The sequence below is a fragment of the Myxocyprinus asiaticus genome, chromosome 19 (assembly GCF_019703515.2).
Source record: "Myxocyprinus asiaticus isolate MX2 ecotype Aquarium Trade chromosome 19, UBuf_Myxa_2, whole genome shotgun sequence".
NCBI classification, from domain to species: Eukaryota; Metazoa; Chordata; class Actinopteri; order Cypriniformes; family Catostomidae; genus Myxocyprinus; species Myxocyprinus asiaticus.
Genome location: NC_059362.1, coordinates 36,960,742 through 36,978,385, shown reverse-complemented (window position 1 = coordinate 36,978,385; position 17,644 = coordinate 36,960,742). Strand labels below are relative to the sequence as shown.

Genomic DNA, 17,644 nt, shown 5'->3' with positions numbered 1-17,644 from the left:
TCTGGTGCAGAAGATAGTGCACTTGCTCATGACATACAGTATACAGTGGCCTCGAGAAGTACTTCAAGTTCAATAGAAGTTAAGCTCAATTGACAGCATTTGTGGCATTATGTTGATAACCAAATATAAATTGCAGTTGCAATAAGGCACTGACAGTGGAAGTGAATTAAAGGGATAGTTCACCCAAAAATGAAAATTCTCTCATCATTTACTCACCCTCATGCCATCCCAGATGTGAGAAACAGATCAATATTTATGTCCTTTTTTCCTATAAATTCTCCTCCTTGCCCATTAGGTGGTGATATGCACGAATAGTGCAAACTGCCTTAAACAAAACAAAAGAAGAATCTGAAAGTCAAAATAAAACTGGAGATTTGTAGTAAAAAAGGACTTATAAATTGATCTGTTTCTCACCCACACTTATCATATCACTTATAAAGATATGGATTAAACCACTGGAGTCATATGGATTACTTTTATGCTGCCTTTATGTGCTTTTTGGACCTTCAAAGTTCTGGCCACCATTCACTTGCATTGTATGGGCCTACAGAGTTGAAATATTCTTCTAATTCTTCTTTTGTGTTCTGCAGAAGAAAGAAAGTCATAAACTGGGATGGCATGAGGATGATTAAATAATGAGATAATTTTCATTTTTCTGTGAAATATCCCATTAGGTTGATAAACATTAAATATACACTGTTTCAAAAGTATAGCCACAAGATGTAAACAAACATTATACCTGTTAACATGATTTTACTGTAATAAAATCACAGATTTACCAGCGTTATAATGTTTACCAGATCACAGGGTTTACCGGCATTACAACATCATGACAACAGAGTTGAAATAGTGGATATACTGTAACTTTACACAGATAAGTTTAGTAAACAATTTTGGAAAATTAAAATCATGTTAACATGTATAATGTTTCTGTCTTTTGGCTCTACTTTTGAAATGATTTTTATCTTAACGTTGATGGACTTTGCTGTTACATTTACCTAACTCGTCTCAAGGTGATTTTTAGTAGATGTATGAAATCAGTTCCTTTCAAGTTCACACAGGTGTCCAAGCAGAGTAGGATATAATCCACTAATGTTTGGCAACCAGAAAGTATCTAAATACCTTCTCTCTTAATTTTAAACAATATATCCATTATTTTATCATCTGAAAAGAACATAGTTCTTATTGTGAATTTTTTATTTTTATTTTTGCTTGAAAAGCGTGTTTGTGCACACTTAAAATAAATGCCACATTGTGGTTTGATAATTTGTAATATTAAGTAAAGACCTTCATACTGAAACATTCTGCATTCCGCATACATTCATCCAAAAAGAAAGCTTTGCACAGCCAAATTCTATTGCTATATCCAACATGTTTTCCTGGTAGCCCCTAAAGGTTGCACAGTGTTCTGTTTGCAAACTGTCTAATTGTGGTTTCGCGGTGGATTGATGGGTCGTAAATCTCATGTAAGCAGTATCTGTTTTCTCTTGTTATCACCTCATTTGTAACTCTAATGTCCTCAAAGACAGAAATTCATGTTTCAAAGCCCTTTTAAAAGTCAGCCACCTGCATTACTGTATCAGCTGTTGTGTATCTGATATTCTCAAAAGACCCCCTCAAAATAATCTATGTAAGAAGGAAGGACTGCTGCCTCTGTTTGACTCTGAATGCTTTTAACATTTATTCACAGGCACGTGATGCTGAATAGCATTATAGTCCTTTAAGATGAAGTAAGTAATTTTCTCTATGTTAAAATTCTTTTGTATCCCAGCTTAACATACAGAATCGACTATAAGTAAGTCATTTGTTGGTTAATCCCCCGAAAGTATAAACACTGTGGCTCTGTGGCACTATCAAAACATTACTCTATTTGTTTGAGCATTCCTAGGCTGAGAAACTAAATTCGAATTTTTACCTTAAATATTAACAAAACTCGAATTAAAATCTGTTGTGAATTAAAATTAATTTAGAATTAAAAAATCACCAGATATTTAAATTGACGTTGTTTCCTTAGTCCACATGAAATGTAAGCGCATCGTAGTCCTAGCGGGAAGACTAGCATCTGTACATCATCGCACCATTAGCTAGGTAACTCCTAGCCAATCACTTGTAAGCCATTGATTTATTAGTCTGCTCACATTCTATCACATTGCTGTTTCAGTGTGCTAACGCAGCAACCTCCACCACCCCACCACTACCAGTTGAGTCCCGTCCTGCACAGGGGTAGGCTCCTTGCCCCTGCCTCTTATCTCCGGCAGGATATGATGGTTCTGAGTACAACTTCTTCGGACTACCACGGGGCTTACGCCAAAGAGAGACATTACATTTTCTGTTTAATATTCATCAAATAAATGCCATCTTGAATTTCACTCAAGTCTGCAAGTCTTCCTGATAGAAGTACATATCAGGCAAATAGCTAAATAGTTATATTATTGCAAAGAACCTTCCTGGCTGTTAAAAACAGTGCATAAAATAATAATGATAAAAAATAAATAAAAAGATTTAGCCAGTTCATATTCTCAAATATGAAGTAAAAAGTCAAATGAGAAAAAAAAAGCTTAAATAGACAGTTCTATTTTAAAATGGTGTTGTACTAGTGCCACAGTACTACCCCAGACTCAAGTTCATATAATGCCGATATCAAAGTGTTTTTTTTTTTTTTTTTAATTCATTAAATTGGTATGTACGATAGTATGATTCCCAGATAGTAGTGGTATTCGGTTGAACTCGGTGGTGAAGCGGCTCAGTCTATGAGCTCAGGCCAGGGCTGTTCAAACAGATGGAGCACAACAGAATGGAACAACTTTGTGTCAAGTTAAAAAGAACTTCAAACTTTAAAAACATGTCTCGAGACACTTCTTTTAAACTGTATTTGTTGCACTGCATCTTGCCTTTTTTAGTGCAAGAATGCGATCCGTCTGAAGTCATCGTCAGTGCTTGGTATACATCCAAAATTAGAATGCACAGTTTAAGCATTCGAATGTGCATTTGTATCTTAAATTTGACAAATATACAAATTTTAATTTGACAGCCCAACAGCCCAGCACAGCAACATTGACCCAAACAATGGCAGAAGTTTGGGGCAGGACAAACCTGTTTTTATCAACCAGTGGCAGATGGGGGGAGTGTTTGGGAAATGTTGGTGCCACTAGTGCCACGGAAATTACACACCTCACCTTTAAACCTGGAGAGTTTTTTGCTGGAACCTAAAGGATATCTGACCATCTTTTGTAATGGTCTATTTTTTCTAACAATGATCTCAACTAACTCACCGTCCCACACTTTTCCGACCACCTGCGTTAGGACCAAGAATAGAAAGGTTACACAACCCCAAGCAAATTAAACAAGAAGTGCGAAGGAAGTTGGGTGTGGATTGAAGTCGGGTGTTTGTCAGACAGGCTGACATGGTTTTGTGCTGCTGAAAAGATGGTGGCATGCGATCCAAGACTGGGTGGCACAGCCAGGCTAGAGTCGCAGAACTGCAAATGATATTTCTGAGGCTTTATCTACCATTTAATAATATAAGTGAGAATATGGGGTTAGCTATCATCATTACAACCACTATATAGGCCAATACAAACACTTCACGTCTTGGATAGTAACATAAAGTTAGTTCATGGTCATTTAAAATGCTGAGATTGAACAAGTGCTTAATTTTATGATATTAAAATAATGTAATGTCAATGTGACCATCTGCATTGAGTTGTAAAACATATTTGGGCTGATAGCTTCTGAAAATATGAACTATGATGAACTTTGACAATGCATATTACAATAGGACAGTATAGGAGGTTATTAAAGGCATAGTTTAACCAAAATTTTTTATTTTGTTATCATTTACTCACCCTCATGTTGTTCCAAACCCGTAGGACTTTCTTCCATGGAACATAAAAGAAAATGTAAGGCCTAATTTCAGCCTCAGTCACTGTTCACTTTCATTGTTTGGGAAAAACGTGCAATGAAAGTGAATGTTGACTTTTGTGTTCCACGGAAGAAAGAATGTCATGGGTTTGGAATAACATAATGGTGAGTAATTGATGACATAATTTTTATTTTTGGCTGAACTATCCCTTGAAATAAACAGGGTTTCATTGCGTACTTGACGCTAACTTAAGGGACTCATTTTATTGCATGCCCACTTCTAGCACTAATCCCCAGATGGCGCCCTTCTTACATAAAGCTCAATGAAAGCATCTCATCCCCTGCTGCTCTTGCCTCAGTTGACCCCATGAGTGTGGTGGAAATGGCATCCGAAAGAAGACTTTTAAGCCTTACCGAAATTACATGACATGTTGATATTCTGATACATGTTCAACATTCCACCACATAGAGATCTCAGCTCTTATTTAAACCCCTTTTGCAACACTAGTTTCTATGCTAAATAAAAAACAGACCATATTTACTGGTCTTTCCTTTGATTTGAAACTGGGAAGCTGGGTGTTTAGATCCTTTGTGTGATGTCTGATCAGATGGGCAGGTCTAAACAGAAAGCAGCTATTTTAAAGAAGCCCAGCAGTGTGTGTGTGTGTGTGTTCGTGTGTTCGTATGTGTAACTTCATATGTGTCACCCTGTGACTGAACCAATGATGTGTGAGTTACTGATTATGAGTCAAGTTACTTATAACCAAACAGGTACTATAACTTCTGAGAAAAGCAGCCACTGTCAATCAATAGTCATACAGTGTTGTTGATCAGCTTAGATGATTCGCACTGACCCAGTTTTTGCATTCTCATACTGTTCAGCATGTTGTTCAGGTTTGTGGAGTATCAAGGGAGCCTCAGTGAAGTTAAGTATTCCTCAGGGACAGAAATTGCCAAATGCCAATGAAAGTGAACAAAAATTGCCCATATATGAAGGCGATAAAATGCCAACCATAGAGATTTTTTTTATTATAATCTAACATTTTATATACAGTAATTCATAATTTTCTATTCTAGGCCTATGTAGTTATGGATTTAGTATGGGTTTAGTACTGTTTAGTATTTAGTATGGGTACCTTATAGTAACTTGAGTACATTACCTAACATTTAAATATATTTCATTTGATTTTCTATTCTAGGCCTATGTAGCTATGGATGTAGTAGTATGGGTGGGATGGGTTTAATACCTCTGCAGACACTGGAGATAATATGAAGTGGTGTTTGATGAACAAAGAAAACACAATGTCAAAATCTACTGTGCCAGTTATTTACAGTTATATCATATCAGAGTGTTTATTATGTTATATAGTACTGTGTAAAGATGTTTCACAATAAATAAATAAATAAAAAGTCTTAATATGGCTATTAACAGTATAGCTTCAGCATTAGAGTGTCAATAGGAAATATACATTTTAGATTTCCAAACATTCCTTTTGTAAATAGAATAGAATAGAAGAACAGGGAGCCATGCAACAGATGGCACTGGCCCCCACAGAGCCCCCCCAGTGAACATCGAGTCAGTCTGGGATTACATGAAGAGACAGAAGCAATTGAGACAGCCTAAATATATATTAGAAGTATGGTGAATTCTCCAAGAAGCTTGGAACATCCTATCTGCCAACAACCAAGAAAAACTGTGTCCAGGTGTACCTAGTAAAATTGGTGCTTTCCTGAAGGCAAAGGTGGTCACACCGAATATTGATTTAGCCTTTTGTTTTTATATTTACTGGACTTTGTATGATGTTAATTGAAAAATGAAAACTATTTATGCCATTATTTTTGAAGACATCTTCACTATTCAACATTTTTCACAACTGCCTAAAACATTTGCACAGTACTGATACTTTTGCATTTTATTTTCTTTAATAGTTAACAGCAATAAGTGTAATGAAAATTTAATTTCTGACACTGGCCTAAATAAATTTATTAATTAGTATTTAGTATTGTTTTCCATTAGAAATATCTAAACATCATTAAAACAATATACATTTTCTTGAGAAGCAAATTACATTAGATAAGAAAAAAATATTTGACAATTGGGTAAGAAAAATAAACCTAATTCAAAGGGAAAACAAGTTTATTTTTCAGACCCCACTGGCAAATAGTTTTTCCTTGTTTTAGGCATAAACCTTACAAAATTTGTTTGGATTTCTGTGAAAACAAGACATAAAATTGTATGTCATTTAGTAAGTAAATTCATCATGTTTTTAGAATGTTTAGATATTTTCACTGGAAAACTAGACAAAAAATATTGATTTAGAATATGATTTTTGTTTTTGTTTTTTGCAGTGTGTGTACTAAACCATCTTAGCCATTTTGTGTTCTTCATTGTCCTCTAAAACATAGTCATTTCCTCATTATCACTCATTACTCTCAAATATTTGCAAAACATGTTTGTGGCAAGTTTCCGAGACTGGCAAAACCTTTTCATCTGTTCCCAGAAGCTACCACCACATGGAGATCTCTACCGTCATAGGGTGTCAAAGTTGGCACTTGGATATGAGACAGTAATTCTATTCATTACGGTGATTACAGTTTAATTGCTATAATGCCAAACCTCTGCAGAATAGCAAATAAAGTATGCCTCTAGAGATCTGTCATAGAGATATGTCTCAGCACGTGTTTACATTTAAGTATTCTCAAAGGAGCATGCTCACCCATGTGCATTCCATCTTACAAATCACACTTAGGGGGTAATCATTATTGCCCCGCTACCAAAAGCCCTCATACCCTGCTTATATGACTTTCAAACTCTTTATACTGATCCTTAGGGACTTAAGAGTGTAAGTGCTTTTGCATAGATTGGTGTGGGTTTTCCAGTTGCATACCAATAAGTGAATTGTGCCTAACAAAAACACCAATATGTAGAGAAGGTGGCAAAATGTTGAATAGGGAACACACAAAAAATCTTGGACAGTGTTTCACCCTTGCTCTTCAAAGTTCTTCTTTATGAAATTCACCCTACCTGACATTTATTCTGACCTATCTCACGCCATTATAGAATTTAGTCTGAGCAGACAGCATATTTAAGGCAATTGAAGGCAAGAATCCGAGGGATAGACGTACTGACCGTTGAATCGGTTGAACTACTTAAATCACATCTAATCATACAGAATGACTGCACTGTGAATTCGGTGACAGTTGGTCGAAAGTTTTGCTGCTGAAATCGGTCTGTGCTTTCTGAAAATTTTAATCACTGCCTACTGCCCCCCAATGGCCAGAGCTGAAAGTGTTGTTGAATGTACGGGCACATGTGAGCTCCATTTTCTGGGTTAAATGTTAACAGAATGGTGCCAAAAGTAAGTTGTATTTTTAGTTGTAAATGATGCAATACAGTCAACAGGAATTAATATTTAATTATCCCCCTAACCCAAACCCCAACCCGACCATCAGTGGAGTAAAAATGTAGTTTTAGAGTAAAAAAATGTAACCTCTAAATCCCACTCACCATTGTGCTTACAGCCTTAAGTCCCTAAAGTATCAGTATAAAGAGGTTGAACGTCATTTCAGCAGAGTATGAGGGCTTTTGATAACGGGGCATTAATGATTACCCCTCAGTGTGATTTGAAAGATGGAATGGGTGAGCATGCTCCTTTGAGAATACTTAAATGTTACACACTTCCTGTTTCCCACGGGACCAGAACCCATGTCTCGGAGGTTGCTAGAGCTAGAGAAGCAATAGTGGGAAATGTGTTCACACTTGAATTGATGCAAAAATGTCTGATGGAGGATGTTGCTTGTCCGTAATTCAGCTGAATGAGGTTGATTTCAGGGTACAGGAACTTTTGGATGTGAACAACTTTCGAACATGTCGATGTGATCATGTTGAATCGTAACCCATGTTTTCTGTTTTTGTCTACTGGAATGTTTTGCCATTAGGGCTTGCCGATATTATATCTTGATGTTTTTCAGCCTATTGACGATATTCAATATATCAATAATTATGTATTGTCTCTGAAATAGCTGTAAAAGTGATTTTTTATTTTTTTGGGATGTTTCCCCTTTTTCACCCAATTTGGAATGTCCAATACGCTAGTAGTTTAGCTAGTGATTCGCCTCAATCCGGGTGGCGGAGGACAAATCCCAGCTGCCTCTGTGTCTGAGACTGTCAACCCGTGCATCTTATCACATGGCTTGTTGAATGTGTTGCCATGGAGACATAGCGCGTGTGGAGGCTTCACACCACCCACCACGGCATCCACACTCAACTCACCACGTGCCCCACCGAGAACGAACCACATTATAGCGACCACGAGGAGGTTACCCCATGTGACTCTACCCTCCCTAGCAACCGGGCCAATTTGGTTGATTAGGAGACCTGGCTGGAATCACTCAGCACGCCCTGGGATTCGAACTAGCAGACTCCAGGGGTGGTAGCCAGCTTCTTTTACCACTGAGCTACCCAGGCCCCTAAAAGTGATTTTTTTTTTAAATCAGAGGAACCATAGTTTTATTCAAACAGTTAACTTGAAAATGAATGAACAGTACTCACCCTCTTTTCGTTCCAAACCAGTATAAAGTCAAATAATAACACGCTGCGTGAATACGGTTAATAACATACCTCTACACTGGTGATGGTCAGACTTAAATGTGTGACTCCAAAAGTGACTCCAAATACTTTTTTTTTGTGGCCACTGTAGTTTGTCAAAACTAGTCATTACGGTTGCTATCATTGCTGAAAATTGAAGGCCAACCATAGATATGAAAAACACTACAGGTGAAAAACATTTTTAAAAAGCCAGCTTCTTTACAATTGCCGTCATTGTCTAAAAGGTTTAAGAAGATTTACACACTTAACACTTAAACAAAAAGCCAAATACAAAATTGTTCTCCTTGGAAAATTGATAGCAAGTGATAATTATTACAGACAAAGAGAGCAGAGATTTTCTCTTGGAAAGAGCAAGGCAACTATGATTGTGGGGATGTCATATTAATACATGCAATACCTCAACTTGTTAGGCATTGTGGATATAGCCTTTGTAGCCAAGTAGATGCAATATTTTAAAGGCATTGAAAAAAAAATCTAGGCTATTTAAAAATAATAAAGATATGTTTGCCTACAGTTCTTCACTAAATGTACACAAGGATGAATAAGATTTAATACATTTCATTGATATGCAGTTTTATATTTATATTTTATTTACAATGATACAAAGTAGCTTAATAAAAAGCATTATTTACCTTCATCTATTTTTACCAAAACATTCTTTAAGAATGAACAAGGTGTACAAAAACTACTAATGTTCCGCATCTGGTGAAACACTGTCATCTCCTCCTTTTCTGTTGTGCCACGTTTGTAGATGTGTATAGTTACTTGTAACGGTTACTAATGTCTTGAACTGTGTGAATGCTTGACAATGCAGTACTTTCCTTTCACAATGCATGTCAACTGCTCTAAAAGTGCTAAAAACACGAGCCCCACACGTGCACAGAACAGCGCGTCACCCGATTATTCAAAAGCGCACAGACCACGCTTATCCGTCTTTAATGCAGATTTTTGCAGTTTAATAATCACATAATAATCACACCATTTTGATGTTATTTTGTTTAACTGTGAAGCTACGAAGGACCGTGAAATTACACTACTGATGCACTCTTTATAAAACTTAATGGCCAAATAAAAAGCACAATAAAATCACTGCGGTATTTACAATACTGCATAATTTTATATCATCACCAAAATCATCTCCCAGCCCTATTTGGCATTAATTATTTTAATGTTTTGTCAGCTGAATGATTGCCACCAACAGTACAACCCATTGAACAAGACTGTATGTCTATCCTGCTTACATATCGTTGTCTCGCATATTAAGCAGGGTTAGGACAAATTATTTTAACATTGGAAAAATTTGTAATTCAGCTTAAACACTTTCTTTCATGAACTTTACTCAGGCTGAGAGAAGAGATCTGGGAATAGTGTTTGGCTAGACCCCAGGACCATCTTTTAGCTTCCCCAGTGTCTGTTTCACTGGGAATGATAATAGTTCAATAGTTAGACATAACCCCACGTGCAATTAAGTATTGTGGTTGTGGACATGAAAATGCCTGATCTCAGTGCAGAAAAAACTTGCATTGTGAAAGAGATAAAAATTGTGTATATGATGTAAAGAGCCTAAAACTCCAAGAACAGCCCTCTCCCTGGTGATCACACTTCTGATAATCTATTCTGATCAATGATAAGCTATACTTACATGCTCTCTGACACTAATAGTTAATTCATAATATGGAGAGCTCCAAAGGAACATAATCATTGGCAGAACCTTTGTCCAAACCTTCCAGTTTATGGAGTTAAGCAACACAATTGTTTTTGTCCTCCCACAGTGCAATCAGCGTGAGACCATGTGCAGTATGTAAGGATTTAACAGCTGTGTCCCAGATGGAATTCAACCCCAACACCTAGTGGTCAAGGTTTCAAGTCCTTAGCTATTAGTGTTTGGCTGTTTACTGCCACTCTAACTGTGGATTTGGGGAAATACGGTGACCCAATAAAATATTTATACACTTAAGCTACATTTAAATGGATAGTTCACTTGAAAATGAATGTACAGTACTCACCCTCATTTCGTTCCAAACCAGTATGATCCTTTCTTCCGTGAAAGTGGGGGTGGGGGGAATATGCCTTTAAAAATGTCTTTGCATTATATAACAAAATATAAAACCAAGTGGCATTACAAGACAATAAGACAAAAGACACAAAGGACAGTATATGGACACTTTTAGTTTATAGTTATAGTTAAATTGATGACCTAAACTTGTGGTTGCTATTAGGGTTGCAAATGTTTATACATGTTCCTAATCATTAACAGTCATTAACATTAATAAATAAAACATTATTAATAATTAACAATAACAATAAGAAACTGGTGGTGAACAGTTTGAAACTAAAAAAATATGCATATTTGTCTTCAGTCAAAGCTTTATTTGTACAAAGTTTGATTTTTAACTGACAAACCTTTCTAATGCAAACATGAAAACGTCAACATCGGACAGAAATTCCTTACTGTAGAAGGAAACGTGAAAACATGAAACAGCCATTGAAGTATGTAGCCTACTGTTTAAATATCATTTGAATAAATGCACTTGAGAAATGCGAGTATTGGTATTTTCCTCTTAATATATACACTCAGTTCAGTGTATTTTTAATACATTCAGGCTGTGTTTAGTATGTGAAGTGTTTAATTTACTGTTAATGTATTTCTGTAAATAATCACTTGTATAGAAGATACAGATTCAAGTCACGTTGTATATTGCGGGATATTTCAGCCCTTTTTATTTCACATCAAGTCAAATAATTACACGCTGTGTGAATACGGTTAATAACATACCTCTACACTGGTGATGGTCAGACTTAAAAGTGTGACTCAAAAAGTGACTCCAAAAACCTTTTTGTGGCCACTGTAGTTTGTCAAAACTAGTCATTACGGTTGCTATCGTTGCTGAAAATTGAAGGCCAACCATAGAAATGAAAAACATTTTTTAAAAGCCAGCCTCTTTACAATTGCCGTCATTGTCTAAAAGGTTTAAGAAGATTTACACACTTAACACTTAAACAAAAAGCCAAATACAAAGTTGTTCTCCTTGGAAAATCGATAGCAAGTGATAATTATTACAGACAAAGAGAGCAGAGCTTTTCTCTTGGAAAGAGCAAGGCAACTATGATTGTGGGATGTCATATTAATACATGCAATACCTCAACTTGTTAGGCTTTGTGGATATAGTTACATCTCTAGTCACAGATGAGCCAGTTGGTTTAGGGCCCTTGATTTTGCATGCCTTGACCTGTTGAAGGGACAGAGCCCTATGGAATCTGAACAGGAGATATGCGTGCTAACTCAGCACTGGGCCGCCTGATAGAATGCTCACCGAGGGTATAGGGTGACGGAGAGAGTGCTCCCAAGGTCGGGTGTTGTGTTTCCCTGCCTAGCCTCCCGGTCCAGTTGTGACATACTCTCCGTGGCTCCCAGTCAACAGGAGCTCACATGACCTCTTAGCCCTTCTCCCCTTAGCAGCCACAAAGTCCCTACTAAATAGTATACCCCCCTGGGCAGCACCGCAAACAGCCACTACCACAAGGAGAGCCTGTTTAGGTCCCCTCTCAGCTGGATGGGTTTCAGTGGATTTGGCCTGACGGTGCATTTTTCAACACAGAGGCGAGCTTAAATATGACCCAGACGTGTTTTATTTTAGCGTGTGTTTGTGGGGCCCTGTCTTAATTTAACTTGGCAGCTCTGTTTCTCTGACCACCAGGCAGAGAAGCTCTTGGAGTCTTGTGGTTTTGGCCAGCGTGCCTGGACTGTCTATGGAAAATCCCCTCCAACAAAACAGCACAACTCACTCAGAAGACCCTGAACTATAAACAGGACAGGCCTTGTCAAACACTCCCACTTCAGCAAGGGATTTAGACTCAGTATCCTCCTGTTCCAGCAAAAGGGCCACATGTACTTGAGATCGATTCTGCTCAAGTGTCAAACACTTGCTCTGTGATAACAGAAAGGATAGCGAGATAGAATTACCGGTCTCCGTTTGCACAGACAGCCGTGTGCCCTCAAGTTTTGCACAAGACAGGGTCAGGAGACACAATATGCGTGATTCCATTTTGGTGCAAGGCATGTGTCGAGATTTTACAAACTCATTATGCACCATCAAACGCACTTCACCAGCAGCCTGCTACACCAAAACTGGTGTGAACACAGATGTTTCTGTGTGCAAATTAAAAGCAGGGGTTACTGGGTGATCTACTGTTGAAAACACTCAAAGAATTCTGAGCTAGAGAGAGAATCGTTATGCAGCCCCACTGATGTGAAAAAGTCTTGCCAACTTTGTCAACAATGGGCAAGAAAGCAAACTACGAAACGGCCATCGTTCACTGGGTTGAGATGGGTAAATATTTTCCCAGTTGTTAGGGATTAGCTAGCGAGCCAGCTATGTACTCTTTAATGACTGGGTTTGGATGGCGGAACCTCACCTAGTAACTTTTCCAGGCTCAACATGGCAACTCAATCATGAGCGTGAGCATGACATCGTACACCACCATGCCTCAAACTGCAGTGAAATATTAGCGTCCAGAACAATGGACCTGCAATTATTGATCTTTTTAAAGTAATCCCCCAACACTTGTTCAAAATTAAAGGAAATAGCTGAACAGAAAGCACTTCAAACAGGGAAAAGATTATTTTCCCGTGGAGAATCAATATCACTGAACACAGTTGTTTTATTTCTTCTTCTGCGTGCCAGTTGTTTTAGAGTTTGGGTTTATTCTGTGCAAACCCAATCTGTCTCTTGATCTTTGCAAAAAAACACATCTGTTTCCTTTGCTCCACGTAATAGCAGTTCAGACTATGTAGAATCACATTTGCTGTTAGCTGAAACCTTCCTGCTCACCCCAACAATATGCACAACTGAATATATTTAGCAAAACTCGCCATTGACCCAAATGTCTGTTTTTATTTAGAGAGGTCAAAGTGGAGCCTCCTTTTTAGCTGATTTCATAGAGACATATGATTTTAATTTTACTGTATTTCTGCATTGGCGTTCGAGTGTGAGAAATTGAATTGAGGACATATGTTCTGACGCGGTTGCAATGTGTTTAACTTTTGTCTTACGTTGGTGGAGTTAATAAGGTGATAATCCCTTTTTGTAACTTTGGTATGCTTGTTGATATGCTTGTGTAAGTCACTTTTAGTATATGTATTAAGCCTTGTAATTGTGAATCACTTTGGGAAAATTTGTTGTTAATTTACTTCATATATAGTTGAGTTTGAATGTGAGTGCACGTTAAACAGTTTCATAATAGCCTGTGTGGCCCCTTACAGGGGGTATTCTTGATAGGGCCTCTTGGTTTGGGTGAAAGAGTCACTGCTTATTGTCTTTCATGTCATTATCAGCAGGTCTTGTTCTCTGACACCCATGGTTAAAGCAAGCTGAGTATCAATGAAAGCTGGTCCAGGGAGGGTGCAGGAAACTGCCCCCTAATGTAGTCATCAATTAGACACCTGTCGTAATGGAGCCTCTAACTGTAAGACACTGAGGTTGCTGATGGTATACATACTAGTACATACACAACATTTCACCAAAATGCAAATTTTGGAGGGACTGAAGGCAAAAATATAAAACCTATCATTGCGTAAAAGCACTTACATTAATTCTTCTGTTAAAACTTGTGTATTATTTGAGCTGGAAAGTTGTTTAAATTGTTGTTTTTACGGTTGTTTTAGGGTTAACAGCGTTACATCGTCATGACAACGAAGTAGTAAAATTGGATACAACTTTAAACAGAAAAGGTTATTAAGGAATTTTATCACACTAAAATCCTCTTAACACGCATATTGTTTACGTCTTGTGACTATATTTTTAAAACAGTGAGTATTTTAACATTTACGGATTGTCCCCATTTACTTCCATTGTCAGTGCAGACACAGATTTATTTAATTTTTTTTCAAGAACAGCAGGGACAAGTTGAAAATCATTTTTGTGGTAATCCACATTATGCCACAAATGCTGTCAATTGATCTGAACATGTATTAAACCACAATATTCCTGTAAATGTCTCGTATCATGAGCATCTTAAGACCAGTGCATTATGTTCCATTCCGTTGCATTCTGTCTAGCTGTTTTGAACACAATTAAGTGTACTGCAAGAATGCCTCTAATAGTTGAAAGCATCTATGTAACAGGGTTCAATGGAAAGGAGGAGGCGGGAATCGGACGAAGCATCAGAGTAATGATTTAATAAACTCAAACACAAAAACACACAAACATAAACGCATACAGGGCAGCTGCCTGTAGCTCTCTCTCTCCCGAACTGCCGCATCTCGCTGCACTTATCCCTCTCCTCGGCTGATTAGCCCGATTGGGGGCCGGGCGTGCTTAGTCACGGCCCAGCCTCGCCCACCTCCTTGTCGCAATCTAATTTCCGCAGTTATATCCAACTTGTAAGTTGCTTAGTCCCTTCTGGGTATTAACAAAATATGTGAGTTATACATTTAAGCTATATACATATATAAGCTTATAGAAATAACTCTCATTTAAATGTGAGATATACCTATGAAGGAAATAAGCTGTATAGTTTAATTATGTTATGTGGGTCACAAGAGTTTTGGAACCTAAAAAATGAGTTGCAAACCATAAAAGCTTCAGAACTCCTGGTCTATAATACTTTCATATGATGGATTGGAAATTGGAAAGGTCCATTTTAACCACTTCCATCCAAGACACTAAAATATAATTCTAAATATCAAAATCATACCCATGCTGAACATTGGGAAAGCGATCATCCAAACTTTCTCAACATACATCATGAGTCTAGCCCATGCAAAGACTGTCTCAAATACAGTAAGTGGTGAACAAAGTGACCACTGTCCCGAAACATCTGCTGTTAACATTTTCAATTCACCTGCTATTTTTACAAGTCTCAATGGGATACACAAGTCTTTAAGCATAACTAGTGCAGACAGAGCACACTCTTAAAAATGTTTGACGCCCAGAATAAATGGCCACCAGCCATTAACAGCTGCTACCTGAGGGCCAGAGCCGAACAACATTAAGCAGATGTAAAAGCATTTGAGACACAGCCTGCATAATATAAAGCAAATGAGCAAGTAGAAGTGTACAGGGAGAGATTCACTGCAAGTAGTTCCTCCCAATAGGTGTACAATTACATACGAAAACATTGTGTGCGAAATGTGCAAACACTTTGTCAGCTGCTGCGAAAAATGCTCCACCATGTTCAGTATATTCTATCCTACACAATAAGATACAAGAGTCTTTACTATATTGTGAATATACTTATGGCTAAAGGGTGTTGTTAGGTAAGACGCACACTGAAGAATATATATTCACTACATATTCACAATATAGCATGAACACGAGTGCCTTAATGCTTTTATAGAGCAATTTTATTTAATTAAGCAAATAATAATAATAATAAAAGCAATGTTTATTCAATCCCAAAGCTGCAGACATAAATGGCAGGTAACATAATTTATAAAGAAAACTCTAAATATTTTTTCTTTTCTGCTTGCTTTATAAGAGGCACTTGTTGTTTTTGCATATTAACAGTATGCTGGATTCTGCTGGCAGTCTCTGGCGGAGATGATCTCTTGTTATGACAGGCTATTTGGCACAACTGCAGGGATGCTCTAAGGCAGGCGTGGTGGATACAGTGCTGGCATGATGGGGCTTTTTATTTCCAAACAGTGGGTTGGTTTGGTCTTTTGACTATCAGATGACCGCATGCTGATCTAGGCTTAATTTGTCCCTCAACACGTTAATGCAGAGCACTGATCCAGGTTTAATTTGCCCTTCATCATGGCTTGCCCTGCCTTAATTTAATCCATAAAGCATTAGAACCTGACCAGTGTAATCAGATATAATCATACAGCATTAGAGAAAATCCAGCTTGAGATGCCTAAGTGTGTAGATGTAGCATGTCTTTTTTGTTTTCGGAAAAAAACGACAATGTTACAGATCTTGGATAAAACATCAGGATCCCATTATTATCACATTACCATTATTACAATGACATTGGCTATGTTTGGAATAGAATACTACCTTACTGCTATATTGCTGTAATATATACAGTAGTATGTACACTGTCCACACTGCGTGGAATACTGTATCCCACAATGCGACGTACTCAACTTGACCTTCCATTTTTCAGTATGATGGATGAACTGGAAATAAAATCAGCCACGATTTTTGATCTCTTTTGTGACTTATTATTAGATTGGGTTGCCAAATGTCAAAACTAGGGCTGTCGATTTAACGCGTTAATTCAGTGTGATTAATTATATAAAAAATAACTAGTTAAAAAAATTAATGCAATTAATCATGTTCTCAGACCGTAATAATGATTCCTATAGCAATTCAAGCTTGAAGTACCACCTGTTTTCTCCAGGGGGCAGTAAGTGAAACTTCAGCTGTATTCACCTTATGCGCAAGAGAAACTTGCATGCAGCCATCTTGAAAATGTTGGCTCGGGACTTCCGTTCTAGCGGTTCTATATAGATACAGTATCTATGGTGATGTCAAAGTGTATTTAGCTAGCAAAGTGGATTTACAGGTTATAGAGTTATCAAAAGTTATCATGAGTATTTTAAAGTGTTCAGGGGATATCATAGCAACTGGAAGCAGAGGGGGGAGATTTTAAAACTGCAAAATATTAACGTATTAACATAAATACAAAAGATCCTACCTTTACTCTGTGGGCATACTGATATGCCTCTGTGCTCATGAAACTCCAAGAGAAAACACAAATTCATTAAAAATATCTCGTTTGACACCTCTGACCATCTTCTCATGACATTCACCCATCGCGTTATGGGTAAGGTGAGTAAGGTGATTTTTTGTGCATTAAACCGGGACAGGGGAAGGGGTGCTATCACACACACACACACACACACACACACACAGATACATGTGAAAGTGTATGTTTTATTTTATATTCCGTTTACAACAATTTTAATCACTGTCATGTTTATTTGTTTTGTTCTTGTTTTCATGTCAAGTTTAGTCCCTGTTCCTGTCATGTCATGTGATTTCCTGTTCCCTCATGTGATCTTGTCATATGTTTCCCCTGTTCATGTGTCTTGTTTTCATTGGTTCATTGTTTGATTACTTTGTTATTAGTCTTGTCTTTTCATTGGTTAAAGTTCATTTAGTCTTGTTATCTTGTTTATAGTTTAGTCTTGTGATGGGTTGTCTTGTTTACCTGTTACCCATGTCC

At 37.5% G+C, this 17,644-nt stretch overlaps 2 protein-coding genes across 9 annotated transcripts in view; one reads left to right on the top strand and one right to left on the bottom strand.

Moving 5' to 3' along the window:
* Positions 1–17,644, top strand: part of adat2 (adenosine deaminase tRNA specific 2) — a 74,614-nt gene that overhangs the window by 16,348 nt on the left and 40,622 nt on the right. Inside the window, exons 7-8 of one of the 7 annotated variants that reach the window (XM_051644253.1) lie at positions 1,691–1,730; positions 2,162–2,374. The exons of 4 other annotated variants lie outside the window; for them this stretch is intronic. The gene's annotated coding sequence lies outside the window, so the exon portion shown is untranslated. Of the gene's footprint in view, positions 1–1,690; positions 1,731–2,161; positions 2,375–10,242; positions 10,262–17,644 lie in introns of those variants that run through there. 2 more of the 7 variants (XM_051644256.1, XM_051644255.1) reach the window with 2 other exon arrangements.
* LOC127409595 (androgen-induced gene 1 protein-like) overlaps positions 1–17,644 on the bottom strand; it is a 60,848-nt gene that overhangs the window by 10,640 nt on the left and 32,564 nt on the right. The gene's annotated exons all lie outside the window — the stretch shown is intronic.